The sequence below is a fragment of the Palaemon carinicauda genome, chromosome 33 (assembly GCF_036898095.1).
Source record: "Palaemon carinicauda isolate YSFRI2023 chromosome 33, ASM3689809v2, whole genome shotgun sequence".
Classification (NCBI taxonomy): domain Eukaryota; kingdom Metazoa; phylum Arthropoda; class Malacostraca; order Decapoda; family Palaemonidae; genus Palaemon; species Palaemon carinicauda.
Genome location: NC_090757.1, coordinates 51,564,665 through 51,591,980, shown reverse-complemented (window position 1 = coordinate 51,591,980; position 27,316 = coordinate 51,564,665). Strand labels below are relative to the sequence as shown.

At 41.5% G+C, this 27,316-nt stretch overlaps 1 protein-coding gene across 1 annotated transcript in view; it reads right to left on the bottom strand.

Moving 5' to 3' along the window:
• Window positions 1-6,943, bottom strand: part of LOC137625948 (sodium channel and clathrin linker 1-like) — a 55,795-nt gene extending 48,852 nt beyond the window's left edge. The window contains exon 1 of the mRNA XM_068357002.1: window positions 6,683-6,943. The gene's annotated coding sequence lies outside the window, so the exon portion shown is untranslated. The remainder of the gene's footprint in view (window positions 1-6,682) is intronic.
• Window positions 6,944-27,316: the final 20,373 nt, after the last annotated feature.

The following is a 27,316-nucleotide window of genomic DNA, read 5'->3' as shown; positions in this document are numbered from 1 at the left end:
CGTGGGAATGACCTGGTTCCTTCTGCTTAGGCGATCTGCTGACACGTTCATATCGCCCTGGATGAACCTCGTGACTAGAGTGAGGTTTAGATTTCTTGACCAAATGAGGAGGTCCCTTGCGATCTCGTAAAGGCTCCTCGAATGGGTCCCTCCTTGCTTGGAGATGTAAGCCAAGGCTGTGGTGTTGTCCGAGTTCACCTCCACCACTTTGCCTAGCAGGAGGGACTTGAAGTCCAATAGGGCTAGATGAACTGCCAGCAGCTCCTTGCAGTTGATGTGGAGAGATCGTTGTTCCTCGTTCCACATTCCCGAGCATTCCCGTCCGTCCAAGGTTGCACCCCAGCCCGAGTCCGATGCATCTGAGAAGAGATGAAGATTGGGGGTCTGAATGGCCAAGGATAGACCCTCTTTGAGAAGGAGGTTGTGCTTCCACCACAGGAGAGTGGTCTTCATCTCTTGGTTGATAGGGATAGAGACTGCTTCTAGAGTCGAACTCTTGTCCCAATGAGCTGCCAGGTGGAATTGAAGAGGGCGGAGGTGGAGTCTCCCTAGCTCGACAAACAGGGCCAGTGACGAGAGCGTCCCTGTGAGACTCATCCACTGTCTCACTGAGCAACTGCTCCTCTTCAGCATGCTCATGATGCACTCTAGGGCTTGGCTTATCCTGGGGGCCGATGGAAAAGCCCGAAAACTCTGACTCTGAATCTCCATTCCCAGATACACGATGGATTGTGAGGGAATGAGTTGAGATTTTTCCAAATTGACTAATAGACCTAGGTCTCTGATTAAGTCTAAAGTCCAATGAAGATTCTCCAGACAACGACGACTCGAGGAGGCTCTCAACAGCCAGTCGTCTAGGTAGAGGGAGGCTCTGATGTTTGACAAGTGAAGGAATTTGGCTACATTCCTCATCAGAAGGGTAAAGACCATAGGAGCTGTGCTTAGGCCAAAACACAGGGCTTGGAATTGATAGACGACCTTTCCGAAAACGAATCTCAGGAAAGGTTGGGAGTCTGGATGAATCGGAACGTGAAAGTATGCGTCTTTCAAGTCCAAAGAGACCATCCAGTCCTCCTGTCTGACCGCTGCTAAGACCGACTTGGTCGTCTCCATCGTGAACGTCAGCTTGGTGACATACTCGTTGAGAGCGCTGACGTCCAGCACCGGTCTCCAACCTCCTGTCTTCTTGGCCACAAGAAAGAGACGGTTGTAGAAGCCCGGGGATTGATGGTCCCGGACTATAACCACTGCCTTCTTCTGCACAAGAAGCGACACCTCCTGGTGCAAAGCTAGCCTCTTGTCCTCCTCTTTGTAGTTGGGAGAGAGGTTGATGGGCGAAGTGGTCAGAGGTGGTTGAAGGCAGAATGGAATCCTGTAACCGAACCTCAGCCAACTGACAGACTGTGCGTCTGCACCTCTCTTCTCCCAAGCTTGCCAGAAGGTCTTGAGTCTGGCTCCTACTGTTGTCTGGAGAAGCGGAGAGTCAGTTCTTTCCTTTGGATGACCTGGATCCTTTCCTGGACTTGCCTTTGTACGAGTCTGGACGGGAGCTTCCTCGGCTGGGGGCTTTACCACGAAAGGGCGGTATGAACCTAGTGGCAGGGGTATCAGCCACTGGGGAGCGGTAAGTCTTAGGAACTGAGGAGGCAACTTTAGACTTACGAGCCGAAGAAGCTACAAGATCGTGCGTATCCTTCTGTATCAGGGCAGCAGACAAGTCCTTAATGAGCTCTTCGGGAAAAAGGAACTTCGAGAGCGGAGCAAAAAGAAGTTGAGAACGTTGGCAAGGTGTAATGCTGGCGGAAAGGAAGGAACACAGCTGTTCCCTTTTCTTCAACACCCCTGATACAAACAAGGACGCTAGCTCGCCCGATCCATCTCTGATGGCCTTATCCATGCAGGACATTAACAGCATGGCAGAATCTTTGTCCGCAGGAGAGGTTTTCTTGCTGAGGGCCCCCAGGCACCAGTCGAGAAAATTGAACATTTCAAACGCTCTAAACATCCCTTTCAGCAAGTGATCCAGGTCTGAGAAGGTCCAACACACCTTCGAGCGCCTCATAGCAGTCCTTCGAGGCGAGTCTACCAGACTTGAGAAGTCAGCCTGGGCAGAGGCAGGTACTCCCAAGCCTGGTGCTTCCCCTGTGGCATACCAAACGCTCGCTTTCGAAGTGAGCTTCGTTGGAGGGAACATGAAGGAAGTCTTGCCAAGATGTTGTTTAGACTGCAGCCACTCCCCTAAGATCCTAAAAGCCCTCTTGGAGGATCTAGCTAGGACAAGCTTGGTATAGCAAGACTTAGCTTGTTGCACGCCCAGCGAAAACTCAGATGGTGGAGAGCGGGGAATAGCAGAGACAAAATGGTCTGGATAAACCTCCCTGAGAAGAGCCAAGACCTTGCGAAAATCAAGAGACTGTGGAGAAAGCTTGGATTCGTCCACGTCTGATGAGGGATCAAGGTGTGCCTCCTCATCATCCGAAACCTCATCTCCAGAATGAGGCGAAGAGATCGGATACGAATGCTGAACCGCAGAGTCAGAACGAGCAGGAACAATAACCGTGGTGGACGGAGGAGGAGCAGTAAGTTCCTGTTCCTGTGGAATGAGTGGAGCGTGATGAGACCGAGGCTGCGCAGAACAAGGTAAAGTTCTCGCAAGCAGAGGTGTCTGAGGCGCAGGATCAGGGTGCACGGGTTGAGCTCGGTGCAGCAGCTGAGGAGACTGACTCATGGGTGGAAGAGGTTGTTGTACCTCCACCGAGAGTTGCACCACCGGTGGAGCAGCCAGGGGAGGCGGAGGAAGAGTGGAGTAATCCTCCTGATCCCAAACAGAAGGTTGCCTTAAAGAAGGCTGAGGCTGAACAACACTGGGAACAGCGAACACAGAAAGTGGCTCAACATCGTACGCCTGGCAGATGGTGCTGCGACTAGGTGGAGCGAGCGCAGGCGGGTTGAGCACAGGCTGAGCGGGTGCAGGCGGAGGGAGTGCAGGTGGAGGCGGAGGTGCAACACTCTCAGCACGACACTCACGCATCAGGTCCGAAAGCTGAGCTTGCATGGACTGAAGCATAGACCACTTGGGATCAGCAGAGACGGTAGCAGACTGAGGTAAAGCCTTAACAGTCGAGCTCTGTTGTGGCAGAACCTTACTCCTCTTGGGCGGAGTACAGTCGACAGATGACTGAGGCGAGTCGGAGCTGAGCCAATGACTGCACCCTGGCTGAGCACTCGCGGGCTGGACTCTGCGTTTAAGCGGTCTCGAGACCTGAGACCAACGTTTCTTCCCAGAAAGAAGATCAGCGGACGAGCGGAAGACGGGCTCAATCGTCTGCAAGTGGGAGTGACGGTCTGTGGAAGACACGCCCGCAACCACTGAGGATAATTCTGTGCGCCTAACAAGGCCTGCCGAACCCTTATGCCCTTCGACATTGCTTCTCCCCTGGGCTTGGGAGCTTGCAAGAGGTCCCGGACTGGGAGGACGACTGGCTCGCACAGAAAAATCCTCACGCACCACACTGGCACTAACACTAGCACAAGGCACTGCACCGACACTAGCACTCGTCACAGCACTGGCACTAACTTCACCCACTGCACTCTTGACCTTCAGCTCTTTCACTTCGGCCATCAGAGACTTATGGTCACTTACCACTGACTCTACCTTATCGCCTAAAGCCTGAATAGCACGTAAAACCACTGACATATCAGGCGGAGGGCACACAGTAGGATCGGGGGTAGCCACTACAGGGGTAGGAACAGGAAGGGGATCATGAGATGAGGAAAATAAAGAAGAGTGAGAAGAACTCCTCCTAGCTCCAACTCTCTCTAACTTAGTAGAATACTTTAAAAGACGGACAAAATCCAATTCCGAAAGTCCGGCGCATTCCTCACATCGATTTTCTAACTGACAGGGTCTGTCCCTACAGTCAGAACAAGCGGTGTGAGGATCTACCGAGGCCTTCGGAATACGTCTATTGCAAGACCTACATCGTCTATGGGAGGGGGCTTGCGAAATGTCAGACATTTTGTTTTCAAGAGTAGTCAAAGGGAGATCCAAAAAACAAGCAAAAATTCGTTAACCGTTAAACTGAACTAAATAAAAGCTATCTAGCTAATATCAGAAGGTTTCCAGTAATGCGACAGCCGTTAATCAGAGAGAATACTTCACCAAATATCCGTGAATAAACTCGAAGACCATAAGCGTATCCCAGAACGTCTAGCCGGAGGCACGACAGAGGAATAATTGAGGAGGTGTCAACAAGAAGTACTATAGTACCTGGCCACAGGTGGCGCTGGTAAGTACACCCCCTTCTAGTATTGTGATAGCTGGCGTATCCCTCCTTAGATTTCTGTCGGGCAACGGAGTTGACAGCTACATGATTATCGGGTAAGTTTAATATTGAAAATATGAGTGTAGTTGGAAAAGTGTATGGTAGAGTACTGATTAATAGGATTAAGGATAAAACAGAGAATGCAATCCTAGAAGTACAGGGTGGTTTTGGAAGAGGTAGGGGTTGTATGAATCAGATTTTTACAGTTAGGCAGATATGCGAGAAATATTTAGTAAAAGGTAAGGATGTGTATGTTGCGTTTATGGATCTGGAGAAAGCGTATGATAGAGTTGATAGGGAAGCAATGTGGAATGTGATGAGGTTATATGGAGTTGGTGGAAGGTTGTTGCAAGCAGTGAAAAGTTTCTACAAAGGTAGTAAAGCATGTGTTAGGACAGGAAATGAAGAGTGGGGCTGAGACAGGGATGTGTGATGTCGCCGTGGTTGTTTAACTAGTATGTTGATGGAGTGCTGAGAGAGGTGAATACTCGAGTCCTTGGACGAGGATTGAAACTGGTAGACGAACATGACCATGAATGGGAGGTAAATCAGTTGTTATTTGCAGATGATACTGTACTGGTTGCAGACGCGGAAGAGAAGCTTGGCCGATTAGTGACAGAAACTGGAAGGGTGTGTAAGAGAAGGAAGTTGAGAGTTAATGTGGGTAAGAGTAAGGTTATGAGATGTACGAGAAGGGAAGGTGGTGCGAGGTTGAATGTCATGTTGAATGGAGAGTTACTTGAGGAGGTGGATCAGTTTAAGTACTTGGGGTCTGTTGTTGCAGCAAATGGTGGAGTGGAAGCAGATGTACGTCAGAGAGTGAATGAAGGATGCAAAGTGATGGGGGTAGTTAAGGGAGTAGTAAACAATAGAGGGTTGGGCATGAATGAAAAGAGAGTTCTGTATGAGAAAGTGATTGTACCAACTGTGATGTAAGGATTAGAGTTGTGGGGAATGAAAGTGATGGAGAGACAGAAATTGAATGTGTTTAAGATGAAGTGTCTAAGGAGTATGGCTGGTGTATCTCGAGTAGATAGGGTTAGGAACGAAGTAGTGAGGGTGACAACGGGTGTAAGAAATGAGTTAGCAGCTAGAGTGGATATGAATGTGTTGAGGTGGTTTGGCCATGTTGAGAGAATGGAAAATGGCTGTCTGCTAAAGAAGGTGATGAATGCAAGAGTTGATGGGAGAAGTACAAGAGGAAGGCCAAGGTTTGGGTGGGGTTGTGACCTGAGAACTACTAGATTTGGTTAGGTGGGTTTGTTACGTTCTGTACCCTTTTACGAATCTCAGAAGTGCTGATTAATCACATTTCGTTCTGTTTTCGCACACCCAAAATCCCAGGTTCCCAACTGTGTCCATCGAGAAGGGGGTCTCCATAATGGTAGAACAACTTATTTGCAGTGGAAATAATGGTCAAATTTGTTGAAATACATTATTTACTGTCGTAAAAGTTTTTCTTCTCTTAGAAATGTTGTCCTGTGTTTTTCTATAAATTTATTCAGAAAGCCCCCAAAACCAATCGGAACTATCATATGCGCAATAACTCACCATCAGTCTCTCAAATGTAAACAATGGACCTAGAGTGAAAAATATAATTAAAATTTTAAATTGACCGATACGCTAGTTATTATGCCCCAGATCCTATTAAAAATAAATAGAAAAATGCCAAACTGAGGCAAGGTAAAAAAACCCAAGAACAGGTGGTTTGTACCAATATTCATAGTAAAAAAATAATAAAACACAAGATCACAAGTAGGAAAAAAATCTGGTTGAACAATTGTAGTTGATTGGGACCGACTGGGTCAGTAAATAAAATCCAAAGAAACACAGTAACACCACATAATACAAGGTTCCCTACCTAACCTAACCTAGGAGCCGTATCCCTACCTACGACAATCCCCAGCTGTGTTTTCTTCCAAAGTGGCTTCATTCCTGCCAAGGCAACATTAAATCATAATATTTTGTAAAAGGTAAAACTACCTTCATGATATCATATATCAGACTAAGATAAACATTTGGAGCCTTTGTATATCAGCGGCCAGTTCCTCACACGTTCATTTAATATGGATATCAATTAACCTAAACTTTTCCCCCTGACCTAACCTACAAGCCGTGTCCTTACCTACTTACCTAGAAGGGGGGTAACGGCCCCCTGTGACCCCCCTTACACTGTCGTATTCTAAGTTAGACATAATAATACATAAAGGTGGTCGCTATCATACATACACCCCAAACATTTGAGACATTTCCACTAAGTAATATCGATTTGACAAAGTTCACACCTGTCCCAACCCACTACATAAATCATATATGCTTCATGTATTTGACTAGAATGTAAAGTATTATATACTTACCGTACAGTCATGTGTATGTTGCACCATAGGTAGACTAGACGGATTTAGCAACTACGACTCACAACTGAATAGTCATTTTGATACAGGATGTAAATAGGACTTCCAAAACGCATTAATTACGACAATTTTACATAATCAAAAAGAGCTAGGACTATCTCGGATAATATTTTTTTTAAAAGAACGGTTAACATCTACGACAATGATAGACGTAAGACCAAATTTAATGTCACTAGTAGCAGATTTGACAGTTCGCAAGTTCGCTATTTCTCACCAGTGTTGTCAAATGGGTTAGTCTAAAAATCCCCAAAACTCAAGGTAAAAAATCTCCATTTCCACAATATATATTTTCTTCTGATCATGTAGGCTTTACTGATGTAGAAATTACTGAATATATTTCATATAAGTGCAAGTAAACTAATTGCAGCAATATAAAGGTTTACTCACCTTTGTTTCTTCTTAGAAATGTATACAGAATATCCCCATCAGACCCCCAAAATCCCCAAAGATAGGGATAAATTCCCATAGCTGGCAACACTGTATTCGCGCTGACAGTTTACAAAAGTTTGTTTACATTTTAGACTTAAAGTTCAGTTGTTGGGAACATAAGAGGCGTTAGTTATTATTATTATTATTATTATTATTATTATTAAGCTACAACCCTAGTTGGAAAAGCAGAATGCTACAAGCCCAGGGGCTCCAGAAGGGAAAATAGCCCAGCGAGGAAAGGAAACAAGGAAAAATATTTTTATAACAGTAACAATATTAAAATGAATATTTCCAATATAAAATATGAAAACTTTAACAAAACAAGTGGAAGAGAAATTAGGTAGAATAGTGTGCCCGAGTGTACCTTCAAGCAAGAGAACTCTAACCCAAGACAGTGGAAAACCATGGTACAGAGGCTATGACACTACCAAAGACTAGAGAACAATTACAGTGCTGCAATCCCTCAAGTGTAGAGGAATTGTTTGGTAATCTGTGTTGTCAGGTGTATGAGGACAGAGGAAAATATGTAAAGAATAGGCCAGACTATAAAGTGTATATGTAGGCTAAGTGAAAATGAGCCGTAACCAGAGAGAAGGATCCAATGTAGCCTACCACTGCCTTAGGGCTTGAATAGCGGGGTGATAATTGCACCAGTTATATAATTAACATAATTTTTTTTATTTTTCGATATTCAAACCTATAGATATGTAGCGTTGTAGACACGTACTTTTTTTTTTTAGATATGGTCGGTAAAATATGTGTATTGTATTACTTTTACTATTATTATTATTGCAAACCCTAGTTGGAAAAACAAATTCTAAAAGCTTGTTTAATGTAAGCTGCTAAACGTGGAAAAGAAACGGAGAATTGAGTTACATACTCTAAAACAATTAAAAACAAATTAATATATACCAAAAATTAAATAAATCACAGATAAACCATGCAAGGATATTAATGTCAATCTGCTTTAAAAACACTGACACCAAATTTAGCTTCTTAAGTTTCACAGATTCAACTACTTTATTTAATTTTGAGGATCGTTCAAAAGTCAGATTCAACTACTGTATTTAATTTTGAGGATCGTTCAAAAGTTAAGTCACCACCGGAATAAAACTTCTGGAATATTGTGCAGTGTTGAAGCTGTCTGGTAATTCACACGTTCCTCGAGTAAATTTTGGAAATTTATCAAAACGAATGAGTTTAAATACATATTAATCACACAATTTAGTTAAACTACTTAAATAGGGTGTTACGACTAACAATGTCACACTTTAAATTACCACTGAAAACAGTCTACCAATTTCTTTGTGTGAAAATAGTTATAAAACAACGTCTGGATAATAACTGTATATCATAAATGAAGAAGTCAAAACTAAGCAAATCTGTCGTAATTGTGATTATTAAAACATTTTATGAAAATGTTCTCTGGACTTGAAGATTATTAGCGGTTTCTTAGTGACAAAATGAGCCTAAATTGGGACGATGTTTTTCTAGATATCATAAAACCTATTAATCTGCGGATTGGGTGGGCTTACACGTTGAGAAAATACTTTAAAGACCAGAGAAATAATTCTGAATAGTCCTAATTCTGAAATGAAAAAAGAATTTATTTCCGTAAAGTTATTAAAAGTTAAAGTTAAAATTAAAGTTGTCTGGTTTCAGTTCCAGTTCCACCAGAATAGATGTTCACCAGAACGTCAGCCGGGCAAGCCCAATCCCCCACTGTGGTGCCCTACCCCAGTAAACAGCTTAAACTCACAGTCCTGGGCGGGGATCGATCTGCTGCCCTGCGAATGCTAGGCGAACACGTTACCACTGTACTAGCCAGGAGGCTGATGCGCAAATATTGAGAGAGAGAGAGAGAGAGAGAGAGAGAGAGAGAGAGAGAGAGAGAGAGAGAGAGAGAGAGACTCATTGTTAAGTATCTAAATTTTAAAATCAATCTCTCTCTCTCTCTCTCTCTCTCTCTCTCTCTCTCTCTCTCTCTCTCTCTCTCTCTCCTGTGACCCACATCAGTGTACTGAAAACCAAATACATCATCATTATTATTATTATTATTATTATTATTATTATTATTATTATTATTATTATTATTATTAGCCAAGCTACAACACTAGTAGGAAAAGCAAGATGCTATAAACCAATGGCTCCAACAGGGAAAAATAGCCCAGTGAGGAAAGGAAATAAGGAAATAAACGATGAGAAAACATAAAAATAAATCATTTTAAAAAGAGTAACAACATAAAAACCTATATGTAATACATAAACTATAAAAAGGCTTATGTCAGCCTACTCAACATAAAAACATTTTCTGCAAGTTTGAACTTTTGAAGTTCTACTGATTCAACTAGGTAGTAGGCTGGCCAGGGTACCAGCCGCCCGTTGAGATACTACCGCTAGTGTTATGGGGTCCTTTGACTGGCCAGACAGTACTACATTGGATACTTCTCTCTGGTTACGGTTCTTTCTCTTTGCCTACACAGACACCACATAGTCTGGCCTATTCTTTACAGATTCTCGTCTATCCTCATATACTTGACAACACTGAGATTACCAAGCAATTCTTCTTCAGCCAGGGGGTTAACTACAGCACTGTAACTCTTCAGTTGCTACTTTCCTCTTGGTAAGAGTAGAAGAGACTCTTTAGCTATGGTAAGCAGCTCTTCTAAGAGGGCGACACTCCAAAATCAAACCATTGTTCTCTAGTCTTGGGTAGTGTCATAGCCTCTGTACTATGGTCTTCCACTGTCTTAGGTTAGAGTTCTCTTGCTTGAGGGTACACTCGGGCACACTATTCTATCTAATTTCTCTTCCTCTTGTTTTGTTAAAATTTTTATAGTTTATATGGGAAATATTTATTTTTAATGTTACTGTTTTTAAAATATTTTATTTTTCCTTGTTTCCTTTCCTCACTGGGCTTATAGCATCCTGCTTTTCCAACTAGGGTTTTAGTTTAGCATTTAATAATAATAATAATAATAATAATAATAATAATAATAATAATAATAATAATTAGGAAGATCATTCCACAACTTTGTCACAGCTGGAATAAAACTTCTAGAATACTGTGTAGTATTGAGCCTCATGATGGAGAAAGCCTAACTATTACAATTAACTGCCTGCCTAGTATTACGAACAGGATGGAAATGCCTAAGAAGATATGAATGTAAAAGATGGTCCGAATTATAAAAAAAAATCTTATGCAACATGCATAATGAACTACTTGAATAACGGTGCCAAAAATTAATATCTAGATCAGGAATAAGAAATTTAATAGACCGTAAGTTTCTGTCCAACAAATTAAGATGAAAATCAGCAGCTGAACACCAGACAGGAGAACAATACTCGAAACAAGGTAGAATGAAAGAATTAGAACACTTCTTCAGAATAGATTGATCACCGAAAATCTTAAAAGATTTTCTCAATAAGCCATTTTTTTTGTGCAATTGAAGAAGACACAAACCTAATGTATTTCTCAAAAGTAAATTTGCTCTCGAAAATCACACCTAAAATTTAAAAAATAAAGTCATACAAAGTTAGTGAAACATTATCAATGCTGAGATCCGGATGTTGAGGAGCCACGGTCCTTGACCTACTTACAATCATACTTTGAGTTTTGTTAGGATTCAACTTCATACCCCATAATTTGCACCATGTACTAATTTTAGATAGATCTCTATTAAGGGATTCAGCAACCCCACATCTACATTCAGGAGATGGAATTGATGCAAAGAGAGTAATGGTTAAGTCTGCAGAGGCATTCTGAATATTAAAAAATACGCAGCCATTCAGTTTCGGTGCTTTTCCAATATGTGATCCACCGAATGGATTCTAATCCAATATGTGATCTACCGAATGGATTCTGATCCAATATGTGATCTACCGAATGGTTTCTATTCCAATATGTGATCTACTGAGTTTCTTGTATTCTAATATTATGTGATCTACCCACTAACTTTCCTTTATTTTCTCAATAAAATAGCAAACGACGTATTTGTCAAACCACGTAGTTGTTTACATACTTTTATGTGAACAAGTTGTAACAAGACATTAAACTAGCAAACTTGCTAATTAACAACATTCCAGTAGGCAACCAAACAAAATTTAAATATGAAATATTCATTTTTATTTGGAATCGCATCCTTGCCATGTGGAATCACGCTGAATTTGTACAGAACATTGTATCATGAAGAAACACATGTGATCTACTTACGTGAAGAAAAATCATTGGATGATCCTGAAGTTGTTGCCATTACTTGGTTTATAGGAAGGTCTTGATTGTCGCTATCTTTATGTTGATCGTCGAGACAGAAGTACACGTTTACTAATAATAATTCAAGAATGTGCCCAAGGATCAGTAAACCATTCAGACGAGTGGCCGGCATATAGCCCCTTGAATTCTCGTGGATTTGTACACTCCACTGTTAACCTTCAGCGGCATTACGTCGACCCAAATACAGGAGCCCATACACAATCAATTGAAAGATCGTGGTTAGACGCAAAATTCATTTAAAAGATCGTGGTTAGAAGCAAAAATCAATTGAAAGATCGTGGTTAGACGCAAAAATCAATTGAGAGATCGTGGTTAGACGCAAAAAATCAGTTGAAAGATCGTGGTTAGATGCAAAAAATTCGTTGAAAGATCGTGGTTAGATGCAAAAATCAATTGAAAGATCGTGGTTAGACGCAAAATTCAATTGAAAGATCGTGGTTAGAGGCAAAAATCAATTGAAAGATCGTGGTTAGACGCAAAATTCAATTGAAAGATCGTGGTTAGACGCAAAAATCATTCGAAAGATCGTGATTTGACGCAAAAACCAATTGAAAGATCGTGGTTAGACGCAAAAATCAATTGAGAGATCGTGGTTTGACGCAAAAACCAATTGAAAGATCGTGGTTAGACGCAAAATTCAATTGAAAGATCGTGGTTAGACGCAAAAATCAATTGAGAGATCGTGGTTTGACGCAAAAACCAATTGAAAGATCGTGGTTAGACGCAAAATTCAATTGAAAGATCGTGGTTAGAGGCAAAAATCAATTGAAAGATCGTGGTTGGAGGAAAAAAACAATTGAAAGATCGTGGTTAGAGGAAAAAACCAATTGAAAGATCGTGGTTAGACGCAAAATTAAATAGAGAGATCGTGGTTAGATGCAAAAATCAATTGAAAGATCGTGGTTAGACGCAAAATTCAATTGAAAGATCGTGGTTAGAGGCAAAAATCAATTGAAAGATCGTGGTTAGACGAAAAGTCAATTGAAAGATCGTGGTTAGAGGCAAAATTCAATTGAAAGATCGTGGTTAGACACAAAAATCAATTGAAAGATCGTGGTTAGACGCAAAAATCAATTGGAAGATCGTGGTTAGACGCAAAAATCAATTGAAAGATCGTGGTTAGACACAAATATCAATTGAAAGATCGCAGTTAGACACAAAAATCAATTAAAAGATCGTGGTTAGACGCAAAAATCAATTGAAAGATCGTGGTTAGACGCAAAAATCATTTAAAAGATCGTGGTTAGACGCAAAAATCAATTAAAAGATCGTGGTTAGACTCAAAAATCAATTGAAAGATCGTAGTTAGAGGCAAAAATCAATTGAGAGATCGTGGTTTGACGCAAAAATCAATTGAAAGATCGTAGTTAGAGGCAAAAATCAATTGAGATCGTGGTTTGACGCAAAAATCAATTAAAAGATCGTGATTAGACGCAAAATTCAATTGAAAGATCGTGGTTAGAGGCAAAAATCAATTGAGAGATCGTGGTTTGACGCAAAAACCAATTGAAAGATCGTGGTTAGACGCAAAATTCAATTGAAAGATCATGGTTAGAGGCAAAAATCAATTTAAAGATCGTGGTTAGACGCAAAATTCAATTGAAAGATCGTGGTTAGACGCAAAAATCAATTGAGAGATCATGGTTTGACGCAAAAATCAATTGAAAGATCGTGGTTAGACGCAAAATTCAATTGAAAGATCGTGGTTAGAGGAAAAAACCAATTGAAAGATCGTGGTTAGACGCAAAATTAAATAGAGAGATCGTGGTTAGATGCAAAAATCTATTGAAAGATCGTGGTTAGACGCAAAATTCAATTGAAAGATCGTGGTTAGAGGCAAAAATCAATTGAAAGATCGTGGTTAGACGAAAAGTCAATTGAAAGATCGTGGTTAGGGGCAAAATTCAATTGAAAGATCGTGGTTAGACACAAAAATCAATTAAAAGATCGTGGTTAGACGCAAAAATCAATTGGAAGATCGTGGTTAGACGCAGAAATCAATTGAAAGATCGTGGTTAGACGCAAAAATCAATTGAAAGATCGTAGTTAGACGCAAAAATCAATTAAAAGATCGTGGTTAGACGCAAAAATCAATTAAAAGATCGTGGTTAGACTCAAAAATCAATTGAAAGATCGTAGTTAGAGGCAAAAATCAATTGAGAGATCGTGGTTTGACGCAAAAATTAATTGAAAGATCGTAGTTAGAGGCAAAAATCAATTGAGAGATCGTGGTTTGACGCAAAAATCAATTAAAAGATCATGGTTAGACGCAAAATTCAATTGAAAGATCGTGGTTAGAGGCAAAAATCAATTGAGAGATCGTGGTTTGACGCAAAAACCAATTGAAAGATCGTGGTTAGACGCAAAATTCAATTGAAAGACACCTGCTTCAGTAACACCTGGATGAATTCTGTTTTAGAATGGGGAGAAAAGAATCTGTAGATTTATTTTCAGATTTTTTAAAATGATATTAAAAAGGTTTATCGTTGATTTTTTTTTTTATTCTTACCACTTCAAGATTGTTTTTATTATTATTATTATTATTATTATTATTATTATTATTATTATTATTATTATTATTATTATTATTATTATTATTATTATCATTATTTTTGTTGTTGTTGTTGTTGTTATTACTAGCTAAGCTACAACCTTAGTTGGAAAAGCAAAATGCTATAAGTCCAAGGGCTCCAACAGGGAAAATTAGCCCAGCGAGGGATGGAAATACGGAAATAAATAAACGATATGAAAAAAAAATAAAATATTTTAAAAACAGTAACAACATCAAAACAGATATTCCATATATAAAATATAAAAAAGACCCATGTCATTCTGTTCAACATAAAAACATTTGCTGCAAGTTTGAACTTTTGAAGTTCCATTGATTCAACTACCTGATTAAGAAGATCATTCCACAACTTGGTCACAGCTGGGATAAAACTTCTAGAATACTGTGTAGTATTGAGCCTCATAATGGAGAAAGCCTGACTATTAGAATTAGCTGCATGCCTAGTATTACGAACAGGTTGAAACTGTCCATGAAGATCTGAAAGTAAAGGATGGTCAGAATTACGAAAAATCTTATGCAACATACATAATGAACTAACTGAATGACGGTGCCAAAGATTAATATCTAGATCAGGAATAAGAAATTTGATAATAGACCGTAAGTTTGTACCAACCGTGTTTCACACAATTGTACATAATTCCTTTTGTATATATTATGGTTGTATCTTCGCTCTTCCCTCGCACTAAAACGAACATGAAAATTCAAGTCTGGTTTTTCCTCTGTGATTTTGTCTGTCTTCTGAACTTGTCATGTCCTGTTGCCTTGAGGTTTTGTATATAAGGAGAGTGTTCCACAACAATATAACTCAGTCGTTTCCAATCTGCCTTTGATTTCACAACTCCTCTCTCGGCCCGTCACATTGGTGACCCCGGAAGTCGACTCGCTTCCACCGCCTTCCACCCCCACCCCCTCGCCCCTCCATCGTTGGTACTATGACGGACTCTACGGCAGTTGGCGCTACGGCCTCTCCATTCAAACTTTCATCGTTTGCCAGCGGAGAGGCGTTTGCTTGGTTTCAGCGCGCAGAAGTCCAGTTTCGTATCAGGGGCGTGACTCGCTCAACCACCAAAGCGGATTATGTTCTCGCGGCGATACCCGAGGACACCTTCCCAGAAATATCCGACTGGCTTTGTGAACAAGGAGACACCCCAATAGCGTATGACGACCTCAAATCATACCTTCTGCAACAGTACTCGCCGTCGCCAGCCGCCCGTATAGCAAAGCTTTTTCAGCTCTCACAACAACTGTTGGGGGACCAAAGGGCTTCGCTTGCCCTCGGGGAAATGACCAGTATCGCTCGCCTTCAACCTGCCGCAGACGGCTCTCCTCGTGAGGTGAACCTACTCCGTGCCCTTTGGATACGCCGTTTACCTGAACCTGTGCGCGCTGCCATACCCGATGTCGATAGTTTACCCATAAAGGACTTGATGACCAAAGCCGACGCCCTTATGGATAGCCACTTCAAGACCTCCATCAACGCCTCCACCCCTGACGACGAGGATGCCTATTCAACGTACACCGAAGCTGACATGAATGCCGTAGGACATACACGCCTACCCCGTGACGTGCCGAAGCGGCGACAAAGCCGCCCACCACCCACCAATCGCTCGCGCCCCAACGAACGACTTCTACAGCCACTTACTACCTCCCATCCACCGCAGTTTTGCTACTACCACTTCAGATTCGGGGCAACCGCGAAGAAATGTGCCAAAGATTGTCAGTGGCCAAAAAACGTGTAAGTAGGCCATCGCTTGTGGCGGTGGCCTCCCATGTTTCTAATCTTTTCTTTTTACAGGATGCAGGAACGGGCGTGCGATTTTTGGTAGACACGGGTGCTTGTCGTTCTCTTTTGCCAAGGAAACTCTTCAAGGCACAACGTAGTCTGTCTACATCTGCCGCCGTCCGCTTGGTAGCTGCCAACGGATCTGCGATACCCACCTACGGTTACGAGAGCCTCACATTATCGTTCGGAAACGGTAAATTCAATTGGAAGTTTCTCGTTGCTGACGTCACAATGCCAATCCTCGGTGCGGATTTCCTCTCTCATTTCCACCTTCTGGTCGATGTCGCCCACCGACGATTGGTCAACGCGGACTCGTACTTGTCGACACCTCTTCAACCCGCCCCCTCTAACCTCGCTCTCCACATCAGCGCACCCACGGATGCCTACGCCCACCTCCTCACGTCGTACCCGGAAGTTTTTCGTCCGGAACTTCGTCAAACGCCCACGGTTCCTGCTAAGCACGGTATTTATCACCATATCAAGACGACGGGACCCCCAGTCTTCGCAAAATTCAGACGTCTGGCACCGGAACGATTGGCAGCCGCCAAACAGACGTTCGCCAAAATGGAGAAAATGGGCCTTTGCCAAAAGGCCTCCAGCCCATGGTCGTCACCCTTACACATCGTTCTGAAGAAAGACGGCTCCCTCCGTCCGTGCGGGGATTACAGGCGCCTGAACATGCAAACAGAACCGGATCACTACCCCCTCCCAAACATTGCCGATGTAACCTCCTACCTGCACAAAGCAAAGGTTTTCTCTACGCTTGACCTCCTGAAGGGGTATTATCAGGTGCCTATGAACCCAGAAGACATCCCCAAGACCGCCATCACCACTCCGTTTGGTACATACACCTTCAATTACTCCTGTTTTGGCCTTCGTAATGCTGGGGCAACGTTTCAACGTCTCATGGATGGCATCTTAGGGGACCTCCCTTTCTGTGTATGTTATGTGGACGACATACTTGTGTTCTCCTCCTCAAAAGAGGAACACCTCCGTCACCTGCGCATCGTGCTCGACCGCCTGCAACAAAACGGCCTTGTAGTCCGGTACGACAAGTGTACCTTTGGCGCCAACGAAGTGTCGTTCTTAGGGCACCGTATCACTCATGAAGGAGTCCATCCCCTCCCTGAGAAGGTAGCAGCCGTTCAGAATTTCCCCACGCCCTCGACCGTCAAAGCTCTGCAGGAATTCTTGGGCATGATCAACTATTATCACCGCTTTCTGCCAGCCATTGCCGCCACTCTTGCTCCCCTCTACGCCTCCCTCAAGGGCAAGCCAAAGGACCTGAAGTGGGGTCCCCTTCAAGAAGCGGCCTTCTGCAATGCAAAGAAGGCCCTATCAACTGCTGCGGCTCTCACTTTTCCTATCCCACACGCCCCTCTCCTTCTCTCCACCGATGCCAGCGACGTCGCTATTGGTGCAGTACTCGAGCAGGTGGTCAAAGGCTCGCCCCGCCCATTGGCCTTCTTCAGCAGAAAACTGTCCAAGGCAGAATCGGGTTATTCTACCTTCGATCGAGAATTGCTGGCGGTGCACCTGGCTGTCCGTCACTTTCGCCATTTCTTAGAAGGTACGCCCTTCGTCATTCGCACAGACCACATGCCTCTGGTGCACGCCTTCACTCGACAGTCTGACGCCTGGTCCGCCCGTCAACGCCGACATCTCTCCGCCGTGGCTGAATACAATTGCACCCTCCAATACGTCCCTGGGAAAATGAATCCCGTTGCCGATGCCCTGTCAAGAAACACGTTGGCTGCCGTTCAACTGGGATTGGATTACAACGCCCTGGCTGAAGCCCAACGACAGGATCCAGAGTATCAAGCTTGTAGGACATCCTGCACGTCCCTCCGTTGGGAGGATTTTCCCCTCGAAAACTCCAACACCACCCTCCTCTGTGACGTCAGTACTGGTAGACCGCGACCTTGGATTCCTGCTCCCATGCGCCGACAGGTGTTTGATTTCATCCACGGCCTTTCACATCCCTCGTGCCGTTCTACTGCACAGCTGCTGAAGGCAAAGTTCATTTGGCACGGCATTTCTAAGGATGCTAAGGATTGGGTCCGTGCCTGTACTTCTTGCCAAACTTCCAAAGTACATCGACACACGGATTCAGGAGTGGGCACCTTTCCTCAACCTCAGCGTCGTTTCGCACACATTCACGTCGACGTTGTAGGCCCCCTACCCACATCACAAGGACATCGTTACCTGTTTACCGTCATCGACCGCTCCACTCGTTGGCCTGAAGCCATTCCCATGGAAACTGCAACGTCCGCCTCATGTACATCTGCCTTACTCTCTGGATGGATTTCAAGATTCGGTATCCCTGAGCATATTACTTCTGACAGGGGAACCACTTTCACCTCTCAATTATGGACGTCATTAGCGAATCTCCTGGGCATCACCCTACATCACACAACGGCCTACAACCCCGCTGCCAATGGAATGGTTGAACGTTTTCATCGCACCCTCAAAGCAGCTTTGATGTCCCGCTGCAAGGATTGCAACTGGTTTACTCAGCTTCCCTGGGTCCTCCTTGGACTAAGGACCACTCCTAAAGACGCCCTCGACGTCTCGGCAGCCGAAATGGTGTATGGCGACCCGTTGGTCGTCCCTGCCGAGTTTTTTCCTTCTACAACCTCCTCCGACGATCTCCAGCGCATACGTCACGTCGTGGGAAAATTTACTCCGTGCCGCCAGACTTACAAGCCCCCAGCGAAGCATCACATACCAACGGACTTGCACTCTGCAACGCACGTCTTCCTGCGTAACGACACCAGCAAGCCACCGTTAACGCCCCCTTACACGGGACCTTACCTTGTGATCCGACGCAGTCCGAAAGCATTCCTCCTAAACATTCGGGGCAAAGAAGACTGGGTCTCCATTGATCGTCTAAAACCTGCTTATCTTCTGCCAGATGACCCGCCTACAGTTCGCCTCTCTAGATCAGGGCGCCCTATTTAACATGTACAGTATGTCATTTTTAGGGGGGGAGCCATGTACCAACCGTGTTTCACACAATTGTACATAATTCCTTTTGTATATATTATGGTTGTATCTTCGCTCTTCCCTCGCACTAAAACGAACATGAAAGTTCAAGTCTGGTTTTTCCTCTGTGATTTTGTCTGTCTTGTGAACTTGTCATGTCCTGTTGCCTTGAGGTTTTGTATATAAGGAGAGTGTTCCACAACAATATAACTCAGTCGTTTCCAATCTGCCTTTGATTTCACAACTCCTCTCTCGGCCCGTCACAAGTTCCTGTACCACAAATTAAGATGAGAATCAGCAGTTGAAGACCAGATATGTCTATTTTTACCTTTTTTATCACAATAATAAATTCTGGTAATCTTTATTTGTATTTTTTTTATGCAATGAATAGTAGATCAATGGTAGATTACATAAGTTCGGTAGATCACATATTGGAAGAGCACCTTTCTTTATCCGCCCAATTAGAGAGAGAGAGAGAGAGAGAGAGAGAGAGAGAGAGAGAGAGAGAGAGAGAGAGAGAGAGAGAGAGAGAGAGAGAGAGAGAGAGAGTCACTCATTTCAGTCACTCATTTCATTTACCAATCTTCACACTCCCTCGCCCATTCTAATCACCCTTTTACATTTTATACACAAACAATTAACTGATGAGTTTTTTGTTCTCCAAGTACCTCGATAGCGTGGATTTGACAATAAACGAGCAATATGCGGTGTGAAATGCTGAATGCCTTGGAATGCCCATCATAAATTGAATGTGAAGGTCCTGTAGAGAGAGTAGGGTTCCCCTGCTGTATAGGACAAGAAAGGCAGCCCTTAAAGTAAAGTAAGTAACGAGACTTTCTGTGAATAACCAGCTGAGAGAAACTAGTCATCTACCGGGAATAAGGAACCAGCAGGAAAACCAAATTATTCCCCGGGGGAAACAAAGTCCTTATCGATATAACTGAAGTACTTATCTGAGGACCCGATTCACCCGTCAGAAGAATCATATCTCCCGTCGAAGGTACTTTGACGTTAGGATCTTAAGGTCATTCTTTGACCTTTAATTCTTTCATTCTACCTTATTTTGAGTATTGTTCTCCTGTCTGGTGTTCAGCTGCTGATTCTCATCTTAGTTTGTTGGACAGAAACTTACGGTCTATTAAATTTCTTATTCCTGATCTAGATATTAATCTTTGGCACCGTCGTTCAATTAGTTCATTATGCATGTTGCATAAGATTTTTCATAACTCTGACCATCCTTTACATTCAGATCTCCGTGGACAATTCTATCCTGTTCGTAATACTAGGCAGGCAGTTAATTCTAATAGCCAGGCCTTCTCCATCATGAGGCTCAATACTACACAGTATTCTAGAAATTTTATTCCAGCTGTTACCAAGTTATGGAATGATCTTCCTAATCGGGTAGTTGAATCAGTAGAACTTCAAAAGTTCAAAGTTGGAGCAAATTTTTTTATGTTGACCAGGCTGAGATGAGTCTTTTTATTGTTTATATATGACATTTCTATTTTTGACGTTGTTAATGGTTTATATTGGACATATCTGCTTTGACGCTGTTACTGTTTTTAGAATGATATATTGTTAATTTATTCTCATCATTTATTTATTTCCTTATTTCCTTTCCTCACTGGGCTATTTTTCCCTGTCGGAGACCTTGGGCTTATAGCATCCTGCTTTTCCAACTAGGGTTGTAGCTTGGCTAATAATAATAATAATAATAATAATAATAATAATAATAATAATAAGAAAGTTGTTAGCGTAAATATGGCGATTTTGCTGTTGTGATGCGGACAGGAGGAAAGGGGAAGATGACTCTGACTAGGGGGAGGAGGAGGAGGAGGAGGAGGAGGAGGAGGAGGAGGAGGAGGAGGCGGCAGGTGATGTGTCTCTCACCGGATGACATGCCTCAGAAGATCATCGGCAACAAACAATTGCAATTATTCGGAGTTATTTGCTAATTGCCATATTGTCGTTCGGCATTCATTATCCCAACCAATTATCCTCTCGGTTTTTAATCAGATAAATAGATATGAGAGAGAGAGAGAGAGAGAGAGAGAGAGAGAGAGAGAGAGAGAGAGAGAGAGAGAGAGAGAGAGAGAGATCATTTATCTGGCGACACATCATTAAATGTCAACGATGCCAAGACAGAAAAAAAGGAGTAGCCTTATACTTATCTGTATATTAATCTGGGGTCATATCATCACACATCAACAAGAGAGAGAGAGAGAGAGAGAGAGAGAGAGAGAGAGAGAGAGAGAGAGAGGGGGGGGGGGGTATTACCATTATCATAGGAAGTATATTGAGATATTTTTTATTCAAAGTTTGTGATGGGTGAGCTCTCCTGTTTTCCAGATATTATGGGAAATTTAATTTAGGGATTGAAAATTAATTCATTGGTTTCCTATCAATGCCATGGCAATGACTCTAGGTACACAAGAGTATAAGGCCGACAGTAATAATACAAAATGTAGGGCGAACTTAAAAAAAGAAATAAACAAGCGACAGTAATAATTGAAACACAAGATGAGAGCAATCAAATAAAAAAAAAAAAAAAAAAAAAAAAAAAACTAGTTTTTCATTGCTTACAACAATACCTTAACAGTGATACTCACGAAAAATGCTATTCGAAATATAAGATGGGTATCATTGGCGATCCAAAGGTATCTAATCTATAATATAACATCTGGTGCTATACTGACTTCAGAACTGATACACTAAAACAGTATTAATATATGACTTGGATCAGTTTATAAATACTTGCCAGCTGTACACTTCGAACTTGGGGAAAGTCCATGTCTACTTTTCCCTTAAGAATTCAATTTTTTTCTTATTAATTTAATATTACGTTATTGTTGATTCAAATATGCAGATTATTAACACACACACACACACATACACACACACACACACACACATATATATATATATATATATATATATATATATATATATATATATATATATATATATATGTATATATATATATATATATATATATATATATATATATATATATATATATATATACATATCCAGTACTCTTTTGTACTTAACGTTACACTGTTTTTACAGACACTTCTGGCAACGTTAACTCCAGTGTCCACCTAAAAACAAGCTTGACGGTTGGTGCAAGTAGTTAAAGGACACAGCCGGGACTGAGGGGTCGATGAAGGGAGACTTAATGTCCCTAAAGACATAAAGAAGCACAGTTCATCTCTGTATAAGAACTACAAACAAATTGGTGGGTGCATAATAAAGTCTACAATACTGATGGATAAATCTCACCAAACAATTATCCAACTCCAATCTCCAAGAAGTACAACTAATATATCAATTTAATAAAATTTGTCATATGATTGGCGTTGGAGCCGGCGAGGCTATTCAGCGACGAAGTCCAACTAGGGAAAAATTCTGTACTTGCACTATTAAGTAAAGACTAACATAGGTTGAACAACAACATGAAGGGAAGGAAGTTGGAACAGAGCCAACGCAAGAGATTAAACAACGGATGTAACTAAGGGTGGACGGGATACTGCAAAGACGTTTTTATTAATGCTTACTGTGCACCGTGTGAGGTATACTGGTGGCAGTACCCCTTCCGCCAAGCGAAAAAAGAAACGATTAAATACGTAACTCAAGGGGCACTCAGTATAGCGCAGACCTCCGCCGCGGCAGCTTATTTCTCGACCTTTTGCTCAACCTTGATCTTTGACCTTAACATGTATTAATTGGCGTGGATTTTCATACACTCAAATATGAACCAAGTTTGAAGTCTCTGTGACAACGATGTCCAAACTTGTGGCTGATTACGTGAATTGGACATTTTGCTTGACCGTGACCTTGACCTTAACCTTCCACAATTTAATCATTTCCAGCTCTTAACAACTAATCCAACCAAGTTCCATTACTCTACGATTGAAATTGTGGCCAAGAAACTGTCCACAAACACACACACAAACAGGGGAGAAAACATAACCTCCTTCCAACTTCGTAGGCAGAGTTAATGAGAAAATACAAAATCGTTTTAATTATGTATAAGTGTAAATTAATCTTTACTATCATCATTTCACTTCTAATTATGAATGCATATTCCAAAGAGATACATTTAAAGGAAATGTCAGAGGCCATTGTCGTGCAGTGGAATAGAAACGGCTGGTGAGTAGGATGATGGCATTTAAAGCCATAGTTTATTAGATCAACGTCATGGTGGCCTAGTGGTAGCGTCCTTGCCTGGTGATTGCTAGACTGGGGTTCGAGTCCCGGTCAAACTCGTTAGTTCCTTTGGTCGTTGCAACCTCACCATCCATGTGAGCTAATGATGGGGGTATGGGGAGGCTATAGGTCTATCTGTTGAGTCATCAGCAGCCATTGCGTTGCCCTCCTTGGTCCTAGCTTGGGTGGAGAGAGGGGCTTGGGCGCTGATCATAAATAATATTGTCAGTCTCTAGGGCATTGTCCTGCTTGATAGGGCAATGTCACTTTCCCTTGGCTCGGCCATTTACGAGCAGCATTTAAACCTTCAAACTCCTACAGAACCAATGGCAAGTTGAACATAATGCATCATGCAATTAAATACGTGCAAACACACATACTCTCGAAAAGATAACAACCAGTATCCCTCTAATATCTGTATTACTGGGCAAAATTCCCATAAAAAAAAAATTTGCAAACGAAGCAGGGGAAGGACGAGAAGACGATGGATTGACAAACTAAGAAAATTTGCGGGTATAGACTGGCATAGGATGTCTATAAACAGATGGGAATGGAAGGACATCTCTGAGGCCTTTGTCCTGCAATGGTCTACTAACGGTTGATGACGATGATAGCATATCTATAAATAGAACGCTGTAGACAAAAAAGGGAGTATAACTTCTTTCAAAATACCTTACCCAGTATCCCTCTAACGACTCCTATATTAAGTGGACAAAATTTCCATTAAAAATGCTTAAGATTTACACATCCATAAAAGGTATGTTCTAGAGAGAGAGAGAGAGAGAGAGAGAGAGAGAGAGAGAGAGAGAGAGAGAGAGAGAGAGAGGAGAGGACAAAGTCAACCAGGAAGATCTCCAAAGCACCGGGATTCTTTGCGATTATTGCATCGTTTATGTCCGGTATTTACATTTTCTCTCTAAAACCACGAAATTCCAGAAACCCAATAAGGAAACAGCAATACGAAACTTCCTCGATCCTTGGGTCCAATTGGATCCGAAGAGGTCAAAAATACCATGCAGGTCGGGAAAGAGGATCGTTACTATTTTTGGAGTTGTTGTCATATCTGTAAGAAATCGAATTCGCATCTCGAAAGATTTGATAAAGGTCTTCCAGTCTGACGAACCACCGCAAGATGGGTACGAATGGGTGGGGGATGTGAGGATAGGGTGGGGAAATGGGGGGGGGGGGGGGTTGCAGGTGTAATGGGTTCGTCTCTCTCTCTCTCACCTCAAATTTGCTAGTGTTTAGTTTGTAAAACTGTTCCTTTTTAAAATGGTATTACTGGTCTATAGACGAGACAAGTAAATATTTCGTCATCTTTTGGTAATTAAAAACACACAACCTTGCCGGATCAACAACAACAACAACACCAACAACAGCAAGAATAACAACAACAAATGCAGCCGTTTCTGGTTCAATACAAGACAAAGGTCTCAGACGTCAATTCACGTCGAGGGTTTGGCCACTTTTCATCACCACGTTGACCAGTGCTGGTTAATGATGGTGGGAGATTTTCGTCAGATCGCTAACAGCAAACCAACCAAATAAATTACACGTCATTATAAAGTGTAGTCCAACTATCAGGAAAGTCTTCCGTAAAAGAGATGATAGAGTATATACCACGCTTGGAGGATGCTGTAAAATCTATGATTCCTACAATGTATTTCAGTGTTATAAATGCCAAGAATTTGGTCATACTGCTGAAAATTGTAGCAAGACTCAGGTATGTGCCAAGTGTAGCCAGGATCATCGAACCACGGATTGTAATGTAAATACGTTAAAGTGTCATAACTGCACAATGAGGAATTACAATGATACGAATCATAGGACATATGATGATAACTGTAAAGTATACAAGGAGGAGCTTACCAGGATAAAAAATAGAACCGATCATGGAGTCTAGCCCATTGGTTAAGTGTGGTCTGATAAATATTCAATCGGTGGGGAATAAAACCTTAGAGATTAGAAATCTTATAAACGAAATGGAATTAGATTTATGCTTATTAACGGAAACTTGGTTGCAGGGAAATATTAGTGATAACTCAAAGATTCAGGAGATGACGCCGTGTACTCATGATTTCTATCACGTACCAAGAAAGAACAAAACTGGAGGAGGAGTGGGTGTCTTTGTGTCGAAAACTTTCTCTAGGGTTTCTATCATGAATGAAATGGTATTTGAAACGTTTGAATATATCTGTTTAAAACTGACAAGAAACAATAAGGTATTGAATATAATATCATTATATAGACCACCAGCGAGTAATATGACTAAATTCATTGAAGAATTTAGTATTCTTGTGGGTGTGGTGGACGATATTAAAAATACATTAATTGGTGGAGACTTCAACTGTTGGGTAGATGATGAAAATGATAATAAGGCTAAAGAACTCAAGGAAGTATTTGAGATGTTTAATTTAATAAACAGTGTTTTGGTATCAACGTCAGTAGGTGGTCATACACTCGACTTGGTCATATGTGGAAAAGACTCAGACCTAATAAAAAACCTTGAAGTGGAACCAGACTTTGAGATCTCAAAAACACATAAACTCATCACCTTTAATGTTAATATAAATTGCACCAGAGTACTGAAAAAATGGATCACATATAGGGAACGGGAAAATTTTGATGCTGAGAATTTTATTGAAGCTAGTGTAGCGCAAATGTCTTGTGTGAACACACAATGTGAACATATGGTAGACATAGAATGTGTTGGGTGCTATACCAAGAAATACAACGACAATTTTGGAAAAATGTACGATACCATGTGTCCCATAAAGAACAAACAAATAGTGGTACGCGAAAATGTTAGATGGTATAATAGTGAACTATTAAAGGCAAAAAGACACAGACGTAAGATGGAAGGTAGATGGAAAAGAGCCAAATCCTTACAAGCCAGAAATCTATATAATAAGGCCAGAAATGACTATAACATCCTGTTAGAAAAAACAAAAAGAAAATTCTACAACGGCGAATGTAAAAAAACTAATAACATGAAGGACTTTCATAAAAACCTTGATGATTTGATGGGATTAAAGAAAAAATGTCTTGCCTGACAATGTTTGTGCAGAGAGTTTTGCTATATTCTTTAGTGAAAAAATTGATAAAATCTATAGAGGCTTCCCCCAAAATCACTTGGAGGGACAGTCAGCTATGCCAGTGAAGGAGGGAAAGAAGTTAATAAAATTTAGGGAGATAAATATGTGCGACTTGTTAAAGGTTATGAGAGAGATGAAGAATACATATTGTGGAAACGACCCTTTCCCTAACAGTTCAATAAGTGAAGCTCCAAACAAACAAGTCGTATATAATATTTACCTGAACATAATTAACCTAAGTATATCGCAATCCTGTTTTCCTTGCTGTGAAAAAACTGCGTTGATCAAACCAATTTACAAAGGGAAAGGTGATGTAAACGAGCTAAATTCATATAGGCCCATTTCGAATTTATCCTACATGTCAAAGCTTATTGAAAAAGTCATAAGTGAGCAATTGTGGGCGCATATTGACGAGTTAGAGGTATTCCCGGAAAATCAATCGGCCTACAGAGCTAATCATTCTACAGAAACTACTTTGTGCTCAATAATGAATGATATGATAGGTCTTCTTGATGGGGGAAAGTGTGGAATTTTAATTATGTTAGATCTTAGTGCTGCTTTTGACACTGTTGTGCACGAATACTTACTTGACGACTTGAAGTCTATTGGAGTGACTCAGGAAGCACTGAAATTTTTGCGAAGTTACCTAGTGAACAGGAAGACTATTGTAGAAGTTTCTGGAAACCGATCCAATGAGAGAATACTTATGAAGGGTGTACCACAGGGTAGTGTCCTGGGCCCTATCTTGTTTAACATATATACTATCGAGCTATCACACATCTTGAAAAAACAAAAAGTGGGTTTTAAACTATATGCAGATGATACTCAGTTTTACCTCTCAATTTCAACAACACAAGATACAGGGAAGAAAATTGATGAGATAATGACTGAAATAAAAACATGGATGCAGAGGAAAAAGCTCAAATTAAATGATGATAAAACAGAATGTATGTTTTTCGGCACAAGGGTGGCTTTGAAGAATTACCAGTTAATTCAAAGTATAAAAATTGGTGATGCTGATGTTGGGATTGTGCCTGTTGTGAAAAATTTGGGTGTACTGATAGACTGTAATTTGTCAATGAAGGACCAAATTGTGAACACAGTAAAAGTGTGTAACTATCACCTGAGAAACATAGCATTTATTAGAAAATATTTAACAGAGGGCAGTACAAAAATTTTAGTGGTGAGTCATGTAATATCAAGGCTTGATTATTGCAACTCTCTGTACTACAAA